This window comes from Lissotriton helveticus, chromosome 12 (assembly GCF_964261635.1).
Source record: "Lissotriton helveticus chromosome 12, aLisHel1.1, whole genome shotgun sequence".
Classification (NCBI taxonomy): domain Eukaryota; kingdom Metazoa; phylum Chordata; class Amphibia; order Caudata; family Salamandridae; genus Lissotriton; species Lissotriton helveticus.
The window spans coordinates 731,768,605-731,788,304 of NC_136073.1; the positions used below are offsets into that span (position 1 = coordinate 731,768,605).

The 19,700-nt window shown below is 45.2% G+C and overlaps 1 protein-coding gene across 1 annotated transcript in view; it reads right to left on the bottom strand.

The window, feature by feature from the left end:
- The window catches only part of LOC144798650 (uncharacterized), a 586,698-nt gene that overhangs the window by 66,641 nt on the left and 500,357 nt on the right, over window positions 1-19,700 (bottom strand). The gene's annotated exons all lie outside the window — the stretch shown is intronic.

The window sequence follows — 19,700 nt, forward strand, 5'->3', positions numbered from 1 at the left end:
CATCTCATAGAAAAGGCCTCTCTTAAGATAATTCGTGTGGTGCTTCCATTATAGGAGGAAGAGAAGGCATTCGACAGGGTGGACTGGAGCTTCATGTGCCAGATACTCCTGAAAATTGAGTTTGAACCCAAGTTCCTGAAGATTATTGTTTCCAGCTATGCCCATTCAATAGTCAGAGTGGTGCTAAATAGACTCCTCTGAAGCCAATTCCAAACTCACAAGGGGCACAAACCAGGGATGTCCCTTGTCGCTGATCATATTTGCATTATTTATAGAACTCCTAGCCTGCGGGACCATTCAAGCGGCAACAGTGACTGGAATCACATTTGGGTCCAGAGAATTCAAAATTTCTCTACATGCAGACGATGTAGTCTTAACGTTGAATGACCCATATGCCTCGCTTACAGCTGTGATGGACTTGCTCCAGAACTTTGAGACAGCTTCCAGCTATGGAGTGAACTTCAACAATTCGGAAATTCTCAACCTCACAGTGGCACCTGAGTAGGCTGATAGGCTGCAGACCGTTCTCCCTCCTCGGGGGGCCAGACCCTCTATTACTTACCAGGGATTCCAGCTTACACAGGAACTGCTTAAGGCTAACTTCCCCCTTCTGCTTACAGTTATTACCAAGGATCTCCATACGTGGGGGGATCTAATGATCTCTTGGTTAGGCAGAATTAATGTAATCAAAACGAACATCCTCCTTCGTCTTCTTTATTTATTCCAAGCCCCCCCCCCTACCTGACTGTAAGCGTCCTATCTACAACATATCCAAAATAAATGACTGGAGTTTATATGGTGGTGGAAAATCCTGAGACTTCCAAAAAGACTGATGACACAGCTGAGGGAGGCATTTGGTCTTTCAGCCAGTAGCATACCTCACTACTATGCAGCACCTCAACTGAGGGCAGTCGTGGAGTGGTCCACAATTGCTTTGACAAAAACTGGCAACTGATACACCACACACTAGTCCGCAAGCCCATGTAGGACCTGGTGTGGCTGGAGAAACGCCATAGACCCCTTAATGTGAGCACACGGGTAGCCACAACTCTCAAAACATGGGATAATACGTGAGCGCACAAGGTCTGGTGTCCTACCCAGGCGCCTACACCCCCATCCACTATAACTCCATGTTTGCCCCCGCTCTAGGGGGCCAGTCATTTCGAGGCTGGAGGGAAGGGGGCTGAAAAATGATCTCAGATCTGTATGAAGCTATGATCCCCAAAACCTTTCTATGCAAGAAGCTTACATGCTTGTCGACTCCGAGAGACTGTATTACTCACAGATTCAACACTGGGTGACCCACCCCACTATTTGAGTGGGCGCCACTAGGGCTAAAACCCGCTTTGACCTCCAATTCCCTAAACGGATTGGGATCCGGAGCACCATATCAACACTATACAGGCTGCTATTGGCACACAAGACCACGCGGGTATGGGGGTATAATGGGGAATGGGAAGAGGCCATGGGAATTCAAATAGAGTCTAAAAATTGGGATATACTGCAGAAGGACATACACAAATCCTCCACCCCAAACTTGGGATGGGAGATACACTACAAAGTTTGGTATGGGTGGCGCTACATTCCCCATAAATTACACCATATGTGTCACAACTCCTCCCCATCATGCTGGAGGGTATGCGGGGTCCTAGGAAAACCACTACACATACGCTGGGAGTGTCCGTAGGACTGTCCCTTCTGGGGGGAGGGGACCAGGCTCCTCCAAGAGGTATTAACTTTCCTGATTCCACAAACGCCGGAAGTGATGCCCCTGGGCCTTAAACCCCTTAATCTAGCACAAATGACCAAGGACGAATGGTATCTGTGCCTCCAGTGTCTGGGAGCTGCAAAGTTGACGATAGACCAAAACTGGAAATAGACTGAAATGCCAATAAAATGTTTTGAAAGAAAAAAAGTAATTGCTCAAGATCACACAATATAGCCAGGCGGAGAAATCCTGACTGGCCTCAGGTTTCTCAATTACACATTCTGCACTTCAGCCACAGGACAGCTATTACACCCCCCCCCCCCCCTTTCCCCAGTTTAACACCCAGTAAAGACAGTGCTTTGTAGTTTGAGAAGCACAGTTAGTCCACTGTGTTAAATAAATACAAATATCACATCCTAAATCAAGCTGATACAAAAGGTTTTAACGGAAAAAGAAAAAGTTAAGAGAAGGCAGGCCACTCCTTTTATGCTGATACCAGGGCTCCCCCATCCACCGGACCTAACAAAGGCAATGACCTCAGGAGAGGCTCAACGCATCACAACTACATGGATTAACAATCCAGGCGAGCCTTAGAGTTAATTTAGTAGGGTTACCAGACTTTCAAAACCTAAAGCCGAACATTCGACAGAAAAAGAAATAGGACTTCAATTCTTCATCGACAAAATGACTTAAATGACATTGATCACCAACATATAAAACACAGAAAATATGGAAGTTATAGGAATAAAAATGCAACTTTTAAACACAGTATTATCTGTGTTAACCAAACTGGTTTCTGATACAGAATGCTAATTAATTCTGCACTGGAACATATGAAAACATGCCTTCCTCCATGTTCTCTGCAAACCAGGAAGAGCTAAATTTACTGAAATTTGCTGGGCAAGATGGAAAACCATGACTGTTCCAACAGATATAAAACATCTGGCCGGCTTATCACTGAGATAAAAGTGAAGTGCAGAGGTCGGCTGCAGACAGACATCAAGACAGAGGTCGCACTTGACTTTTTTTCATTCAAAGACATGGACAGTAGGTCGGTGGCTGACTTCAGATGGGCTGATTGTGAAGATGCTGTTGGGTACTAAGGAAGTGCTCATCACTTTCTCCCCTCTCCATGGCGTCTAGCAATCAGCTCATCTAAAACTCCCTCCTATCAAGCGAAATTCTGGGCAGAAGCATCATTAATGCTCTACAGGTTTTCGACTCAAGGGTTCAAGAGGGCCTTGAGCTGAGCTAGAGGAAAGCATCGGGCTCGAGCCAGGCTCAAGCCTTCGGAGGCTCGCCCATCTCTATTATTAAAGAACAAAGTGAAACTAGAAATTTGCAAGAAAAGTGCAGAAGCAGGTCATGGCATGTTGTGGGGCATACTTGGAAGAATTTTACAAATCCGTTGCATGGAAGAGATTCCTCACTAAAAGATACTGGGGTCATCATAAATGCCACACAATCCCAGGTGGTAACGATTCACCTAGTAAACACAGATACCACCAGTGCTTGAAATGGGAAAATAGAAGTGTAGGTACTCCGTGCCACAGTACCTGCTTGTTTCTGAGAAGTGCTGGTACTCTCCAATTAAAAGTATTACGTCTGTCTTGAGAAGTGCTGGTACGCTCCCTCTCAAAATAAAAAAGTGCCGGTACTCCACACTGGACAGTATCGGCCAATTTAAAGCACTGGATACCACCAGGTGTGGTAATTACTAGCTGCGCAATTATCACACCACTCTGCATTTGTGACATCAAAATGGAGATGTTTAACCTTGGGCAAATTTGAATTATGGCGCTTAAATTGCAAAGTTTGCAGATTTCTTTTCACTTGAAATTCTCACAATATTCTAAAATGTTGCATCATATGATTTTGTGTAATATTTGGCTGCAGGAGACTGTTTTACATAGAAAATGTTCTAGTGCAAGTGGTGTTTTTGTGTTCCAACTAGTATCCTGCTAGCATTTGTATGACTTTTTACGGAGGATTTCTCTGCTTGGCTATATTGCGTGATCTTAAGCCATTACCCTACAAGGATAGCCGACAGAGGTGAGATTGTCGCGTAGCTGCATAACGGGATCTGCACTAGTTTGTATGCTCACAACTGCAGTTGAAGATTTATGGGATTTGTTTTACCTATTTGAGTGGCTGCTCCTCTCCATTGCTGAGCACGTGATCAAGGACACTAAACACTTTGTTGCAATTTGGATAGGAGTGCACTTGACAGCACTCTGGGCACCCAAATGTTCATCACTTTTTTTTCAGTTTGGGACCGACAGGGAAATCCTAGAAATCCTGAACAGAAAAACATTTCTCCCACAGCCAGGTTCATTAGTTTTTTAGTTCCCCCCCCCCCCCCCAAAAAAATGCCATTTTTGGAGTTTGTTTTTTAAAAACGAATAAGCTCTCTTAGTGGGCACCTGAAACATGGCAGCAGCTCAGTAAACTTCTAGTGCCTTCAGAGGACCTCTTTGACCAGTGGCAGCTGCTAGTGGTGGAGCAGCGCGGGGAGGGCAGCGGGGTGGGTGTAGAAGGGCAGTGCAGGGAGGGGGCAGTGCAGAGGAGGCAGCCCTGGAAAGACAGCACGGGGAGAAATTAATTAAAAAAAATAATGCTTACTTGCCATCTGCAACAAGGGGTGGTGATGGACAGAGTCTCTGAATTAAGCAGAGTACTCTCACCCAGTCAAGAGATCAGGGCTAGATCCAACACCGTTTTTTAGCTCATTGCACCATCCCAGTTTCAGAACCTGGCTGTATGCAAATTAGTCTGTCCCTGGCCCAGTGCATCATGGGAACAGGGCAGACCAGACTACAAAAGCCAATTCTTACACTGGGAAGGAAACAAGCTTCCGGGGACCGGTTTCTGCCATTTCAGGCGTCTTCGGCCCGGCTTGCTTGAATCCTGATGGTGCAATGAGCAAGGGACTCACATCTGAGTATACCCTTCCACGCTTAGGGTGGACAAAATTATTTACAACAAGGGGTGGTGATGGACAGAGTCTCTGAATTAAGCAGAGTACTCTCACCCAGTCAAGAGATCAGGGCTAGATCCAACACCGTTTTTTAGCTCATTGCACCATCCCAGTTTCAGAACCTGGCTGTATGCAAATTAGTCTGTCCCTGGCCCAGTGCATCATGGGAACAGGGCAGACCAGACTACAAAAGCCAATTCTTACACTGGGAAGGAAACAAGCTTCCGGGGACCGGTTTCTGCCATTTCAGGCGTCTTCGGCCCGGCTTGCTTGAATCCTGATGGTGCAATGAGCAAGGGACTCACATCTGAGTATACCCTTCCACGCTTAGGGTGGACAAAATTATTTACAACAAGGGGTGGTGATGGACAGAGTCTCTGAATTAAGCAGAGTACTCTCACCCAGTCAAGAGATCAGGGCTAGATCCAACACCGTTTTTTAGCTCATTGCACCATCCCAGTTTCAGAACCTGGCTGTATGCAAATTAGTCTGTCCCTGGCCCAGTGCATCATGGGAACAGGGCAGACCAGACTACAAAAGCCAATTCTTACACTGGGAAGGAAACAAGCTTCCGGGGACCGGTTTCTGCCATTTCAGGCGTCTTCGGCCCGGCTTGCTTGAATCCTGATGGTGCAATGAGCAAGGGACTCACATCTGAGTATACCCTTCCACGCTTAGGGTGGACAAAATTATTTACAACAAGGGGTGGTGATGGACAGAGTCTCTGAATTAAGCAGAGTACTCTCACCCAGTCAAGAGATCAGGGCTAGATCCAACACCGTTTTTTAGCTCATTGCACCATCCCAGTTTCAGAACCTGGCTGTATGCAAATTAGTCTGTCCCTGGCCCAGTGCATCATGGGAACAGGGCAGACCAGACTACAAAAGCCAATTCTTACACTGGGAAGGAAACAAGCTTCCGGGGACCGGTTTCTGCCATTTCAGGCGTCTTCGGCCCGGCTTGCTTGAATCCTGATGGTGCAATGAGCAAGGGACTCACATCTGAGTATACCCTTCCACGCTTAGGGTGGACAAAATTATTTACAACAAGGGGTGGTGATGGACAGAGTCTCTGAATTAAGCAGAGTACTCTCACCCAGTCAAGAGATCAGGGCTAGATCCAACACCGTTTTTTAGCTCATTGCACCATCCCAGTTTCAGAATCTGGCTGTATGCAAATTAGTCTGTCCCTGGCCCAGTGCATCATGGGAACAGGGCAGACCAGACTACAAAAGCCAATTCTTACACTGGGAAGGAAACAAGCTTCCGGGGACCGGTTTCTGCCATTTCAGGCGTCTTCGGCCCGGCTTGCTTGAATCCTGATGGTGCAATGAGCAAGGGACTCACATCTGAGTATACCCTTCCACGCTTAGGGTGGACAAAATTATTTACAACAAGGGGTGGTGATGGACAGAGTCTCTGAATTAAGCAGAGTACTCTCACCCAGTCAAGAGATCAGGGCTAGATCCAACACCGTTTTTTTGCTCATTGCACCATCCCAGTTTCAGAACCTGGCTGTATGCAAATTAGTCTGTCCCTGGCCCAGTGCATCATGGGAACAGGGCAGACCAGACTACAAAAGCCAATTCTTACACTGGGAAGGAAACAAGCTTCCGGGGACCGGTTTCTGCCATTTCAGGCGTCTTCGGCCCGGCTTGCTTGAATCCCAGTTTCAGAACCTGGCTGTATCCAACACCGTTTAAAAAAAAAAAAAAAAAAAAAAAACGGTGTTGGATCTAGCCCTGATCTCTTGACTGGGTGAGAGTATTCTGCTTAATTCAGAGACTCTGTCCCTCACCACCCCTTGTTGTAAATAATTTTGTCCACCCTAAGCGTGGAAGGGTATACTCAGACATGAGTCCCTTGCTCATTGCACCATCAGGATTCAAGCAAGCCGGGCCGAAGACAGCTGTAATGCCAGAAACCGGTCCCCGGAAGCTTGTTTCCTTCCCAGTGTAAGAATTGGCTTTTGTAGTTTGGTTTGCCCTGTTCCCATCATGCACTGGGACAGGAACAGACTAATTTGCATACAGCCAGGTTCTGAAACTGGGATGGTGCAATGAGCTAAAAAACGGTGTTGGATCTAGCCCTGATCTCTTGACTGGGTGAGAGTATTCTGCTTAATTCAGAGACTCTGTCCCTCACCACCCCTTGTTGTAAATAATTATTACTTGCCATCTGCAGCATCGGTGCTCTTCTGGCCTCTGTTCCTGGACCGCCAGCATGCTACAGGGTCCAGTACGCCAATCCAGACTCTGCTCTCATGCTGGTTTTGCCCAGCATATCAGAGCAGCGCCGTGATTGGTTTGAGCACCCTAGTTAGTCTATGACCTTCTGCTTGTTCTCCACTCGGCTATAAAGCACAGCTCGAGGGGAGAGATCGAAGTGCGCACGAGTGCTTGGCCGCTCTTTCCTGGCCGGTCAAACTGTCATACACACTTGAAGCAGTGCCACCACTCCTCCTCCTTCCTGTGGCTGTGTCCACGTGCCGGAATGGACCGCCTCGACCTCGGCTCAGCTGCAGGAAGTAAAGGAGAAGGGAGGAAAAATAAAATGATAATAACCGTTGTTATTATAATTCTTTTACATATTTTCACTGTTCAAAAGCAGTGGGGAGACGCTACGCTGCCTATGTCGGCAGCCACTCTGAAGGCACATACATCTCTGCACAGCCGGCAGAGATCTCTCAATAAGATGGCCCATATTCTGGAAAGGGTGGTTGAGAAATTACATTTGACATACTCTAAATGAGGCCCTAAGTGAGAGTTTTTATCTATGCTTTCCTGATTGCTTAATGACCGGCAGTTTTCTTTTACGCCTGACTATCCTGCTAACTATGGGTCATGATCTAAGCATTCATATCTCACCTACAACATAGTTAACTGTGGTGCTCCAGCTAATCTATTCTATCCATTCCCCCTCAAACAGTTCTGTTTAGTCACTCTTTACCATCTAACGACAGGGGCGTAAATACCTGACTTCTTATATAACTCACATTGTAACAGAGGAGACTGCTATGGTATGCTGAGCACAGCCCCTATAATGCTTCTTAAATTACTGTTTATATGCTTTTCCAAAACTATTATCATTCATTTAAAGATGAACTCCCTGGGATGGAGACCAGCCGCGTGCGCCAGACTGGCCTATCTGCACACCGTAAATCCATCGAATGTGGATATCTGGCTTAAACTCTGGTAGAACACACACCTCCTGGACCTAAGTCCACACCCTTCTTTAGACAAATGTGTGGTTATTGTGACTGAAGCTACCCCAGCCCTACAAGCCTTCCAGATGTTTAACTCTTCTTGGAAATATCTCCATTGACCTACACGCCAATCTACCCAGCCACTCCACAGAGAATAAAGAAGAGCATCTTACGTTTGCATTGAGCTGTCATGGATGTCTGTCAGTCTTAACCTTCAAAGTAGGATAAGTGAGTCAGAATCAGGGTGAAATTCAGAAGGCAGTTTTCCTAAAGCACCATGAGCAATTTGGTCATAAACGCAGGCAAAGGATGTGTTTATTACATGTTATTTCCATTCCTAGGACAATGCAGATAGGGTATTCAAACGAAAACTCATGCTCCCCAACAATAAACCACGTTCATGTATCAAGTGACAGTCATCACATATTCAACAGGGCAGTGCTTCCTGTAAGAACAAAGAAGGGGACTTTTATCTTAAATTAATGGCAACAAGCTTTAATAAGCATTGGCAAAGCCAATAGCTCTGTTTTTAGCAAGAAGCTAGGATGACATTTTTTTTTATTGCCAGCATATAACACAAAGAAGAAAAAGAAGAAGAAAAGAAAACATGCCACTCCTGTCTAAATATTTTGACCAAATGCTTGGAAGAAAAACTCAAAATGTAAATGTAAATTCAACATCACATATCATTTTGATCGAATGGTATGGGTGCTTCCTAGAAGGCAAGACGCCCTTCTTTGTTTTAATGAATAGTAACAGGAACATATGATCCTTATTCGCGCAAATAGAAGATAATATTGGCTTTGAATTACTATTACCTGAAGGCATTGTTTAAACATGAAAGGACCACCAAAAAAATAAGAAAGGGTAAAGATTTTTTTTTAAAAGCACCGGTAAAGTATAGTATTATTGGTCCGCCAAACTTGGCACTGAAGTTCACTTCTTTTTTAGGAGGATGTGCACATGCGAGCAAGACAAATACCCATAGGGCAATGTCTGGAGTGTTTTTATCCATTGCCTCATTCGGTATGCTTTGAAAGCCAGCTGATCAGAATTATTGATGAAAAGGGCTAACCCAAATCCCATTTATATCTGTACATACAATTGTTTTTATTTATGATTTTTTTATTACATGAGGCTTATGGGATAGCTAAAGGTGCTGCTAGGGCATACCTGAAATAAGCAACTTAAGGTGCTGTGAGAAACAGAATTTGGGTGAATCAAGGTTCTGGCCATCACATGTCAGAGTGGAGGGGCCACAGCCTTCAAACGCCCTGGTGCTCTTCATTGCTGGATGGCAGGTTCACGGCAGCTGAAGGCAAGGCGAGTTTGTGGCAAATGTAGCAGCAAACAGTTTATTATCTACCACCTGGGGCAAGTAGGTAAGCACATTAAGTAGCGCTTTGTATGATTTTAAGGTTGCTCTATGTTTCCCCCTGTGTTTCCTCAGAAGTTAGTTGCCAGTAGTGCAGGTGTAATGACGTTAGGCCAATAACTATTGTCAAAAAGTGGAGGCTTTATGGACAACATTTCAGATGACTGATCATTTTTATGCCTTTAAGCAGGTTGAAAGGGGTGTAGGGTTCTACCCTTAGAAATTCGTGGATATCAGATACTTGTCGTTTATGAACGCCATGTTAGAAGCATTTGTACTGTGTCCATGTTGACGTTGATATGGTCAGAGTTTGGCTATCCTTCAAACCTGGTTTTGATGGTCCCACCTCCCACCACGTCTCATTTGTCTTGTGAAGAAGTTTCATCGGTGGTGTGCTTGGCTATATTCCTGCTGAGTGTGCTTTATTTCGATGAGATGTCGGTGTATTTTCTTGGCCTCTGATGGACGATGCCAAAGGGCTCGGCCAAATTGCTTATGTGTTGTCAGGGTCATGGCGTTCTTCTTGCTAAAATGTGGTGAAGAGCTGCCCCAATAGTGCTTAATTAGTAAAAAAAAAAAAAAGTACAGGGGCAGAGTTTTCTAATGACCCCTCTGATGATGATGCTGAATGCCCGGATAGACCACCATACGTCTGTTTCCAGCACCCTACACTTACTTTTTCTATATCTCCCACTTTCACATTCTTTTTCATTTCAGTTGTCTCTGTTGGTCACTTTATTCTTAAGTTTCTCTTCCTCCTTCTTCTCCCATGTTTGCCTTTCTCGGGGTCGACAGTCGAAGGGCGAAAAAAAAGTTAGCCTCGCTGCACACTGCCTGAACCAAATGAGACACTGCCTTTTATACAGCTCTCTTCATCCACAGTCCTGTGCCATTTTACCCACTATGGCGAGGGTTTCCGCCGTGCTGCGCAGAATGCCAACCTCCTACTCATCCAGCACACTACGCGTGCTCCGTGCCTGAGGTGTGCTGAGCTGCACGCGCCAGTACTCCGTCTTGTATGTGGAGCCCCATTGAGAATTAAAAATTTATTGTCACGTGCCCACGTGCACGGAGGAAACAGATCGACTTAAGTCAATTAATTTGCAATGCTGCAGGCAACGCCACCTAATTGCCTAATGAATCAGCGCTTCTGCTTCTCGTCTCAATACTTGGTGTTTCATACCACTGCCTTCCCGTCCCTTCTCTTTTGTACCACTACAATTATATTTCTAACACCCTGGGATTTTTGAGAACAAGTGATTGTTTTTTTTTTAATCATTGTTTATTTATTATTCATTGTTTTAGCCATACAATAATAAATAAAACAATTATTAATAATACTTAAAAACGTATAAACTAACAGTCTTGTATCTGAAATATTGACCTATGCAGTACAAGCGGTAGTACCTATGTAACAACAGCTACATGTCAGCATCCTAACAAAGTGCAGACATGATTTTCTGTATATATACTGCTTATTTGACTTTTATGTTATTCTGCAAAAGCCGAATAAAATGGTTGTTGTTGTTGATGAGAATAAAAAAGAACCAGGAACATCACAATATCCCCAATAATATATATTCCTGCTAAATCCAGGTCAGACTGCCCATAAGTGCGAAGCTATTGTATTGAAAATATATTCACCGGCTGTCCTGAGGCAAAACAGCAATACCGATTTAAAATATTTGATCTCATATGATCTAAAAAGAGGCAGAAACCATCTTTTATGTGCCAGGTGTGTGTCTGAGAGGGGGACGGCAAGGAGAGGAGGAAGGGAAAGGAGGCAAAGACGTACCTGGATAGTCTGCTTTATAGGCAGTCCAGTTGGTTTGGAGTAAGGGGACTAAAACACATAGGCACCTAAATAGTACCAACCTAACCAAAGAGGCAGCCAGGTGCTATCGGCATGTACACTAAAAAAGGAGCCAATCAGAAAAACCCTAGTAAGTCATTTGGCACATTGGGCAAGACAATGTTGCGGACAAATGAATAAAATGATGCCAAATTCAAGTTGGTGACCCGACAGTCGCTGTGCATCTTTTTAAAGGCAGGGACACTGCTTACTGATGTGCTAACAAACCTCCTGAAGGAGGAAGAAAGTGGAAAAGCTATCCCAAGCCATGAACATACTCCAGAATGTGGATGAACCCTAGTTGAGTCGCTAGTTAGATGGTAGCCAGACTGGTATACCACACATACAGGGCCGGCTTTACGGCAGTGCGACCGGTGCGGCCGCACTGGGTGCTGGCCTGTGGAGGAGGCACTGATCTTAGGTGGGGCACTGGGTTTACAATAATTTATGATTGGAGAGATATGGGGCACTTTTGCCTGGTGAAAGTGAGAGAATCAGAGGAGGCGGTCATGGGGCGTGGAGGGTGCCAAAAATGATTGTAGCACCGGGCGCCACCAGTACTAAAGCCGGCTCTGCGCACATATGTAGGTGTGAGACATAACGCTTGGTAGGCTGCTGCCCTGGGGAACTTTAATGAATCGCCCTGGCCAGGGTTACCATCCTGTTCTTAACCTACTATTTAAGCCTGTGGGTTTTCTTAGATCTCAGATACCCTTGCTCCTTCTGGTTCACAAGATGAACCAACTTCCAGCTCTTCTAGAATTTCTCACTCTTATTTTTAGAAGGAAGTGACATTTTGTAGCAAAAAAGAGGCAATCTGGTGAGGAGGGACTTACCACGCTTCTTTGGTGCCAGCCGGGACAGCAGCACATCATAGATTTAGTTGAACTCATTTTGGTAAATTTCAGCCTGGCCCTTCTCTGACCAGAGAGTTTTGAGAAAAACAGCTTTTATAAGGGTCTCCATAAGTTAACTTTTATTTCGATCCCCTGTCTCTTCCTACTCTCCACTCTAGCCCCATTAAGGTTGCTCTAATCTCCAGCCAGAGGCCTTTTTTCGAAACAGTAGTCGATGAAAAGGTGTCATTTCCAGTTTTACCCAACTCCTGATTCCACCTCTTTGAATGTCAGATCCCAGCCAGTAAAGGGTGTTGATTGAGTCTGCTGCACACAGCACTTCATAGCTGCTTTGCAAGAAAGGAGCCTTGGTCTGTCATGATCGTCCAAAAACTCTTGCCTTGGACCCCTCTAAAAACATTTTAGGAACCAATCAAACTGTCTCCTGCTACTTTAAAGCTGGTTGCAATGTCTCTGGCTAGCTTTCCTGATTCCTGGACGATTAGACCCGTCATACTGACCTGAAGATTTCCAGAAATATCCCCTGTGACTTTTATTGGAATTTTAAGGTTGAAACCTTCACCTAATCCTTCCAACAAGTCCCTTTACACACACTTGGTGGGAAGAGCAAAAACACCCTTAGGATTTGATGAAAATCCGGGTCAACTAAACTAGCATAACCTTGGTTTGTGTTGGACCTAGCTCTTAGTGAATACAGGCACAAACATCAGGCGAGTGAAGTATTGTGTGATTGGACGATATGTAACGTCCAATTTTCACAATATTACACATCTCGAGCAAAAATCTGACACAAGACACAGCTTGCTTGTCTTTGCGCAGCGGCATGATGATTTGCATAACACAAAAATTGCTTTTTTTACAGGTGATGGCATCATCAGCACACACTCTCTAAATAGGGCGCAGTTAACATTTTCTAGATTAATGCAACGCTGCAATGCAGAGCCCAAGAATGTAATTAACTGGTAACAAAAACTGCAGAATACACCAATGAGGATTGTGGGTGGAGTCGTCGGCCCCTAAGCTTTAAGTGGGATACAAAAACTTAGGGGAGGGGGGTGTCTCTCAAAGGGGTGTGGCCGATGTAATTAGGTGTGGCTTAAAAACACATAAGCTAAAAGTTTGTGCTCAGCATTGTGTGCCGCCCAACTGGTATTTTGCTGCTTCTGTCATTGCTTCCAGATATATAAAAAACGCAACAATGAAATGCTCACTCTCTAAAGTGGGCCTCTGGCAGCAAGCGCTGCGTCATTTAAATGCATGTCCAAAATAAATGAATACCATGCCATAGTGAATCAGGAGATTGTACCTGAAATACAGCTTGGAGCTGCGCCATGAACATTTGGCTTATGATGTTGCGTTATTTACCTATATGCTGTTTTTTATTTCAATCATCATGAACACAATGTTTATTGTTTTACCTAAACAAAATGAACATTATCATTTTCATGCGTTTTCTTTTCTGTCAATTCTATTCATCCGTATTGATGGTCACAATTATTCACATATATTTCTAAGTGTTATTAGTATATATATATTTTTTTATTGTACCACGTACGCTTGCGTGAAGCCTTGCTCCCTTCCCTTCTCTAACCACTTCAATGTTAGTTTTAGTATTTCTTTGAGCAAAAACTATTTTGTAGGGAATTTTCTTTCTAGTTAAAGTAACTATGTTGCGTCTTTGTAAAAATGTCAGTATTTATGTCGTTGAAATGAGTATAATTATGCAAAGGTGCTCTGCATTTATATTTATTCCAGTCATGGCACGATTTACACTAATGAGTTCCTGGTTGTTACACCTGAAATAAACCCCTTGTCACTATATCAACACGTATTTTGGAGCGCTGCCTATTCTCTGTTTTCATGTTGATACCAGGAGACAGTGGGCAGGCCTTCAGACGGGCACTGCCACATTTTCATATTAAGAACCCTGAGGGTGAGGGCAAACACGGAGAGCCCTATTCTGTTGCAAATGGGCTTCATCAGTTGGGTTTTATGTACGCAATAAATGGAAGGTATATAAACAATTGGATGTGGAGGGGTGGAGTGGATTGTAACCTGGGGTGTAGCTACCATTGGTGCAGCGGCTCCGCAGCCCAGATCCCTGAAGGGCCCACTGAACCCTGATATTTGCTTTGTTTAGTCTCCTGAGGGGCCCATTGAACCAATAATTGCTTTATTTAGTCCCCCAATAGCTGTCAAAGGGGACATTTTCCTTTCTTGTACCAGGGCTAATGTGATCCTTCCTCGCTGCTGAGAGTAGCTGCGATCTACCAATATGTACGACAAAAAAAGCATGCATCATCTTAGAAATGTTTAATTTGGGTGGGTAAGTGCCTAGAACAAGCGAATTTCTTCACGTGTATTCCCAGCTCCCCCCGCCCCTCTCGCTTCTGTTCCCTCTGAGTCATGCCAGCCCGGTGTTGGCCGGCTTCACTATCAGTCGTCAAGGTGTGATGGATGACATCCTCTGGCCACCTGCGGCTCGGAAGTACTTCGGATGTCCTGAGTGGCGAGGAGTCTAAACACACATCCGTCATGAGACCCCGGGCACCTCTGGCAGCGCTCCAGCACACTGGGAGGTATCACCGCTGGGTGAGGAGCCGAGAGCGCGTGCCGCACCTCCCTCCACCGCCATTAAATGTTCGTACTTCGGCTTCCGTATTGGGTCCCAGCAGCGTACGCGGCGTGGGCTGTTGTGACGTCAGCCCGCACTGCCGCGCGGATCTGACATTAGTTGGCTTGAAGAGGGCGATTCTGGTTTGAATGATGCGTTTCTGCAGTCCACATGTTTGCTGCAGGATTTTTAGAATTGCCTCGCTTTCTACATAATACCTCATCTTCTGCATGAATTCCAATTTAAACAGACATTTTTTTTCTAGCTCTAAAGGGGCAAACGTTACTAAAACACTGCCATACGAGCTGCTGCGAGCCGAGGTCAGGTGCTTTGCTGCGCAGTGAAAGGTCACCTGCCAGTTGCTGATTTCTGTATTTACTAATAAGATGAAACCTCAGCTCAGGCAGTTTTAACATGTTTAATAAATAATGACAAAATAGTGAAGGGATACTGCCACAAAATATTTTGCATTATGCCACATATCTGGCTTTTCTTGCCATATGACTTCTGCAACCGGGCCACTGGTCAATCAATCAATCAAAACATTTATAGAGCACGCTACTCACCCGTGAGGGTCTCAAGGCGCTGAAATGGGGGGGGGGGGGGGGGGGGGGGTGCTGCTACTGCTCGAAAAGCCAGGTTTTGAGGTGTTTCCTGAAGGTGAGATGGTCCTGGGTCAATCGTAGATGTGCGGGGAGGGAGTTCCACGTTTTGGCTGCCAGGTAGGAGAACGATCTTCCTCCGGTGGTGGTTCTGTGGATCCGTGGGATGGTAGCGAGGGCGAGGCTGGCAGAGCGGAGTAGGCGGGTGGGAGTGTAGAACAAGAGGCGGTTGTTGAGGTATTCGGGGCCCATGTCGTGGAGCGCTTTGTGTGCGTGGGTGAGGAGCCTGAACGTGATTCTCTTGTTGACGGGGAGCCAGTGCAGGCTTCTCAGGTTGGCGGATATGTGGCTGTGGCGAAGGATGTCGAGGATGAGTTGTGCGGAGGCGTTCTGTATGCGTTGTAGTCGTTTCTGAAGTTTGGCGGTGGTTCCTGCGTATAAGGCGTTTCCGTAGTCCAGTCGGCTGGTGACGAGGGCCTGGGTGACGGTCTTTCTGATTTCGATGGGGATCCACTTGAAGTCGATCTTCCAGAGCATGCGCAGGGTGTTGAAGCAGGAGGACGAGGCGGCATTGACTTGCTTGGTCATCGTGAGGGAGGAGTCCAGGATGAATCCCAGGTTGCGTGCGTGGTCCTTGGGTGTCGGTGCGGTGCCCAGCGCCGTGGGCCACCAGGAGTCGCCCCAGGCGTGTGATTCTATGACTGCAGCACTTTTTCGCAATAATGGATTTACCACCCTTAGCACATAGTTAACCACATTCTACATAATTTTCATAATTATATTAGATCTAACCCCATTTGGCCTGCAAAGAAACCTTCAGGCACTCCACAAATACTCGGAGGAAAACGTTCTAATTCCAAACATTGCGAAAACAAAAATAGTCCCGTTTTCAGGAAGGAAAAGGTGTACTAAATATCACTGGTCCCTAGGAGAAAAAAGGGTCAAAGTCGCAAACGAATATACTTATTTAGGTCGAATTTTTACTAACTCTTTACAGAATAGGCCTCATACTTTGAATCTGATCCGGAAGTTGGATATGCACGTGGGAGCACTGTCTAGGCTGTACGCCGCTTCTGGACAAGTACGCTTCTTTTCCATGCTTAAAGTATACAGCGTTAAAATACCACCAGTTCTGTCATACGCTTTGGAATACATACCAATAAGTCAATGGAACTTTTTAGATCTAAGAGAAGGAAAGATTCTATGCAAACTAACGAGGTTGTCCCAGGCAGTACCAGTACAAGCTCTCCGCCTAGAGTATTCACTAACTAGTGCTTATGCCCGAGGAATTGCCAATGTAATCAGATGGGCATACAATCTCCTACATGCAGAGGAAGGAACGCTTCGAGCCTTGCTTAAAATAGAAACATTCGACCATGAATCATCAAAGTACGTATTCTCAAGAAACATTTTAACGGCTTATAAACTCTCAGAGACTAACACTAACTTGTTATTATCTTGGACACCTGCCCACCTGAAACTCTTTTTAAAGCAATTTTCGCCAAGACTTAGCTTTGACCTTGACTCCCAGCACTGTCTTAAACTGCCCCTCTATAAAAATGTTGCAGAATCTTTTGAATTTAAGAAACCTCAACAGTATATTAAATATAATCTTAACCGCGGGGCTAGGAGATCGATTATCCTGCTTAGATTAGGAATACTCCCTGTAAAAACTGTAACTTCCAGGTGGCACCCAAAAGAAAGCACTATTTGTAATCTGTGTAACGGTAGAGAGCAGGACTTAGAGCATCTCTTGTTTACCTGCCCAAACGCAATAGTTGTTAAAGCGCGGAAAAGGTTTCTGGACCCAATTTATGTTAAATGTAAAATCAACTCTGTACATGAAATGATTAATCTATGCAAAGCTCCGCCAAATGAATTTGTATGTTATAATCTTTTTAAATTTTTAAAACCACTTTTATCTTTGTATTAGAATGAAAGCTTTTTAACAAAATGGTTAAAAATTGATGATATTGTATTAAATATTTGTGGTCCTCAGTGGAGTACCAAATCAAATTAAATAAAATAAACTTGAAACTTGAAACCCAGCGCCCTGGGCCACCAGGAGTCGTCCCAGGAGTGTGATTCTATGACTGCAGCACTTTTTCGCAATAATGGATTTACCACCCTTAGCACATAGTTAACTCATTCTACATAATTTTCAGATATCAGTAAAAAAAAGAAAATCTGCTTAAGGGTTCCAGCTACAAAAAGCATCATATGGTATACTACACTGTGGCAGACCCTTTGCAAAGTTTAACTAGTCACATTTCAGTTGCTTTATTATGTCCATTCAATAATAATGTGATGAAGTGACAAAATAGAAAATAATACTGCCACAGAATGTACCACATTATTTTCCATAGTTTGCTTTGCCTTGCCACATAATTTAATCAAGCTTGGTGTGTAATTTGGTACTCCGGTGCTGCATAATTGCAGTGCCCCTGAGTATATCACCTTAGTATGTAGAAGGGGGCTAAAGGGTTCACCCTTACTAATTTCATATTTAATAGATTGGTGGTAAGCCCCTCGATGGTAGAAGAGGTGGCATAGAGATTTGCACCCTAATGATTGATTAACAGTCATATTTGGTGGTAAACCTCAAAGGGACAGTCTGAAAAACAAAATACCCCCACTTTGAATGATATCTGAAACAGTACTGAGGACGCGAGTGACGCAAGTGAGACTGACATTATTTTCAGGGGAAGTTTTATCATCTTTCTCTGTTTTTCCTTCCATCATCCCTCAATTCTTCTTTTTGTCTTTTTTCCATCTGACCTTCCTTCCATTCATGCTTCCTTTGCACTGTATCCTTCTTTGTCTTTTTACCAGCTGCAGCAGGCATGACTTGCGGGTGCATGAGGGTGCGGGGGGTACGCAGAGAGGGGGAGGTCCCGCGGTGGGTTTAATTTAACATTTAAAAAAAACAAAAAAACGTACCCTCCGCCGGCCGCCTCTTGCGTCGTCTCTGCTCCTTTCCTGCTCACCTGCCTCTGCCAGGAACAGGAAGCAGGCAGCCAGGCTCCCAGTCCCACCCCTAAGCCAATCACAACACTGCAAGCAGCGTTGTGTTTGGTCGGGATTCCGCTCAGCCAGGAGCTAATGGCCCGGCCATGTTCTACATGTAGGCGGCATTGCAGCCTGCAGTCATAAGCACTCAGAAGTGGGTACACCACTCCTCCCCTGCCCAGCCCTGCTCACGGAGCTGCCCCGCCCCGCCCACCCGCCCAAAACCAAACCCTTCTGCTTTCTCGCAGTGCAAGAAGCAGAAACATAAAATGGTAGTTATGCAGGAAAGCAGTGGGCGACGCTCCTTCGCCCTAGTGGAGGAGCCGCCCCTGCTTTGTACATGCATCCTTATCTCGATCCAACCTTTTTTGTCTGTCCCTTTCTCTCCTTCCTCCATCTATTCCACCATCATCCTTTCTCCTTTTAAACATCCATCCAATCCACTCTCTATCCTTCTCCGTAGCCTTTCTTCTTTTCAGCCTTTCTTCTTTTCATCATCCACCCATGATTCTCTTAATCCCTTTCCAATTTATCTACCGAGCTTTCTCTCCTTCCATCCACTCATCTCTGCATCTAGTGACCCATCCACTTTTATCAGAGGTGTGATGAAACCTTAGGGGGTCCCCTTTTGAGAGCTCTTGAGGGGGGACCCCATCATACCCATGCCACATGCCCTACAGATGTACTTCTCCTCTGTTGCCTAAGCAGCAGAGGTGCAACACACCTGTAGGTATTTCAATGATAACTGTTAGCTGTAGATGAATAGGTGGTCCGGTGGGTGGGTGGGTGGGTGGGTGGAGGGATGGATGGGTGGGAGTGTGGATGGATGGACTGGATGGATGGATGGATGGATGGGTGGGTGGGTGGGTGGGTGGGTGGATGGATGATGGGTGGGTGGGTGGATGGGTGGGAGGGTGGGTGGATGGATGGATGGATGGGTGGATGGACTGTATGGGTGGGTGGATAGATGGATGATGAATGGATGGGTGGATAGATGGGTGGGTGGATGGATGGATGGACTAGATGGATGGATGGTTGGATGGACTGGATTGGTGGATTGGTGGATGGACTGGATGGGTGAATAGGTGGATAGATGGATGGGTGTGTGGATGGATGGCTGCTCAGACGGATGGATAGATGGATGGGCTAGACAGACAATGACATGATGCAAACAGTGTAAAAAGAAGAATTAAAGAGGAAAGAATGCATAGAGAAAAAAGTGGGAGAAGACTGCTGAAGAGAGAGAGAAATTCGGTGGCAGAGAGAAAAAGAGAGGTGGGAGGCAAAGAGAAAAAAATCTGAAGGGTGGTGAGATATCCGATAGAGGGAAATAGAAAAAGAGGAGAGAAAATGATAGCTGTGAAGAAATGCAAATAAAGAGATGGTAAGATGGTGGCGTGGAATTGAGTGAGTAATAGAGGAGACTCAGTAATGGGAAGAACAAGTAATGTGCATGAGCTTCTCTATGATCATAGTCGCCACAGGTTTCCGTGTAAATAATC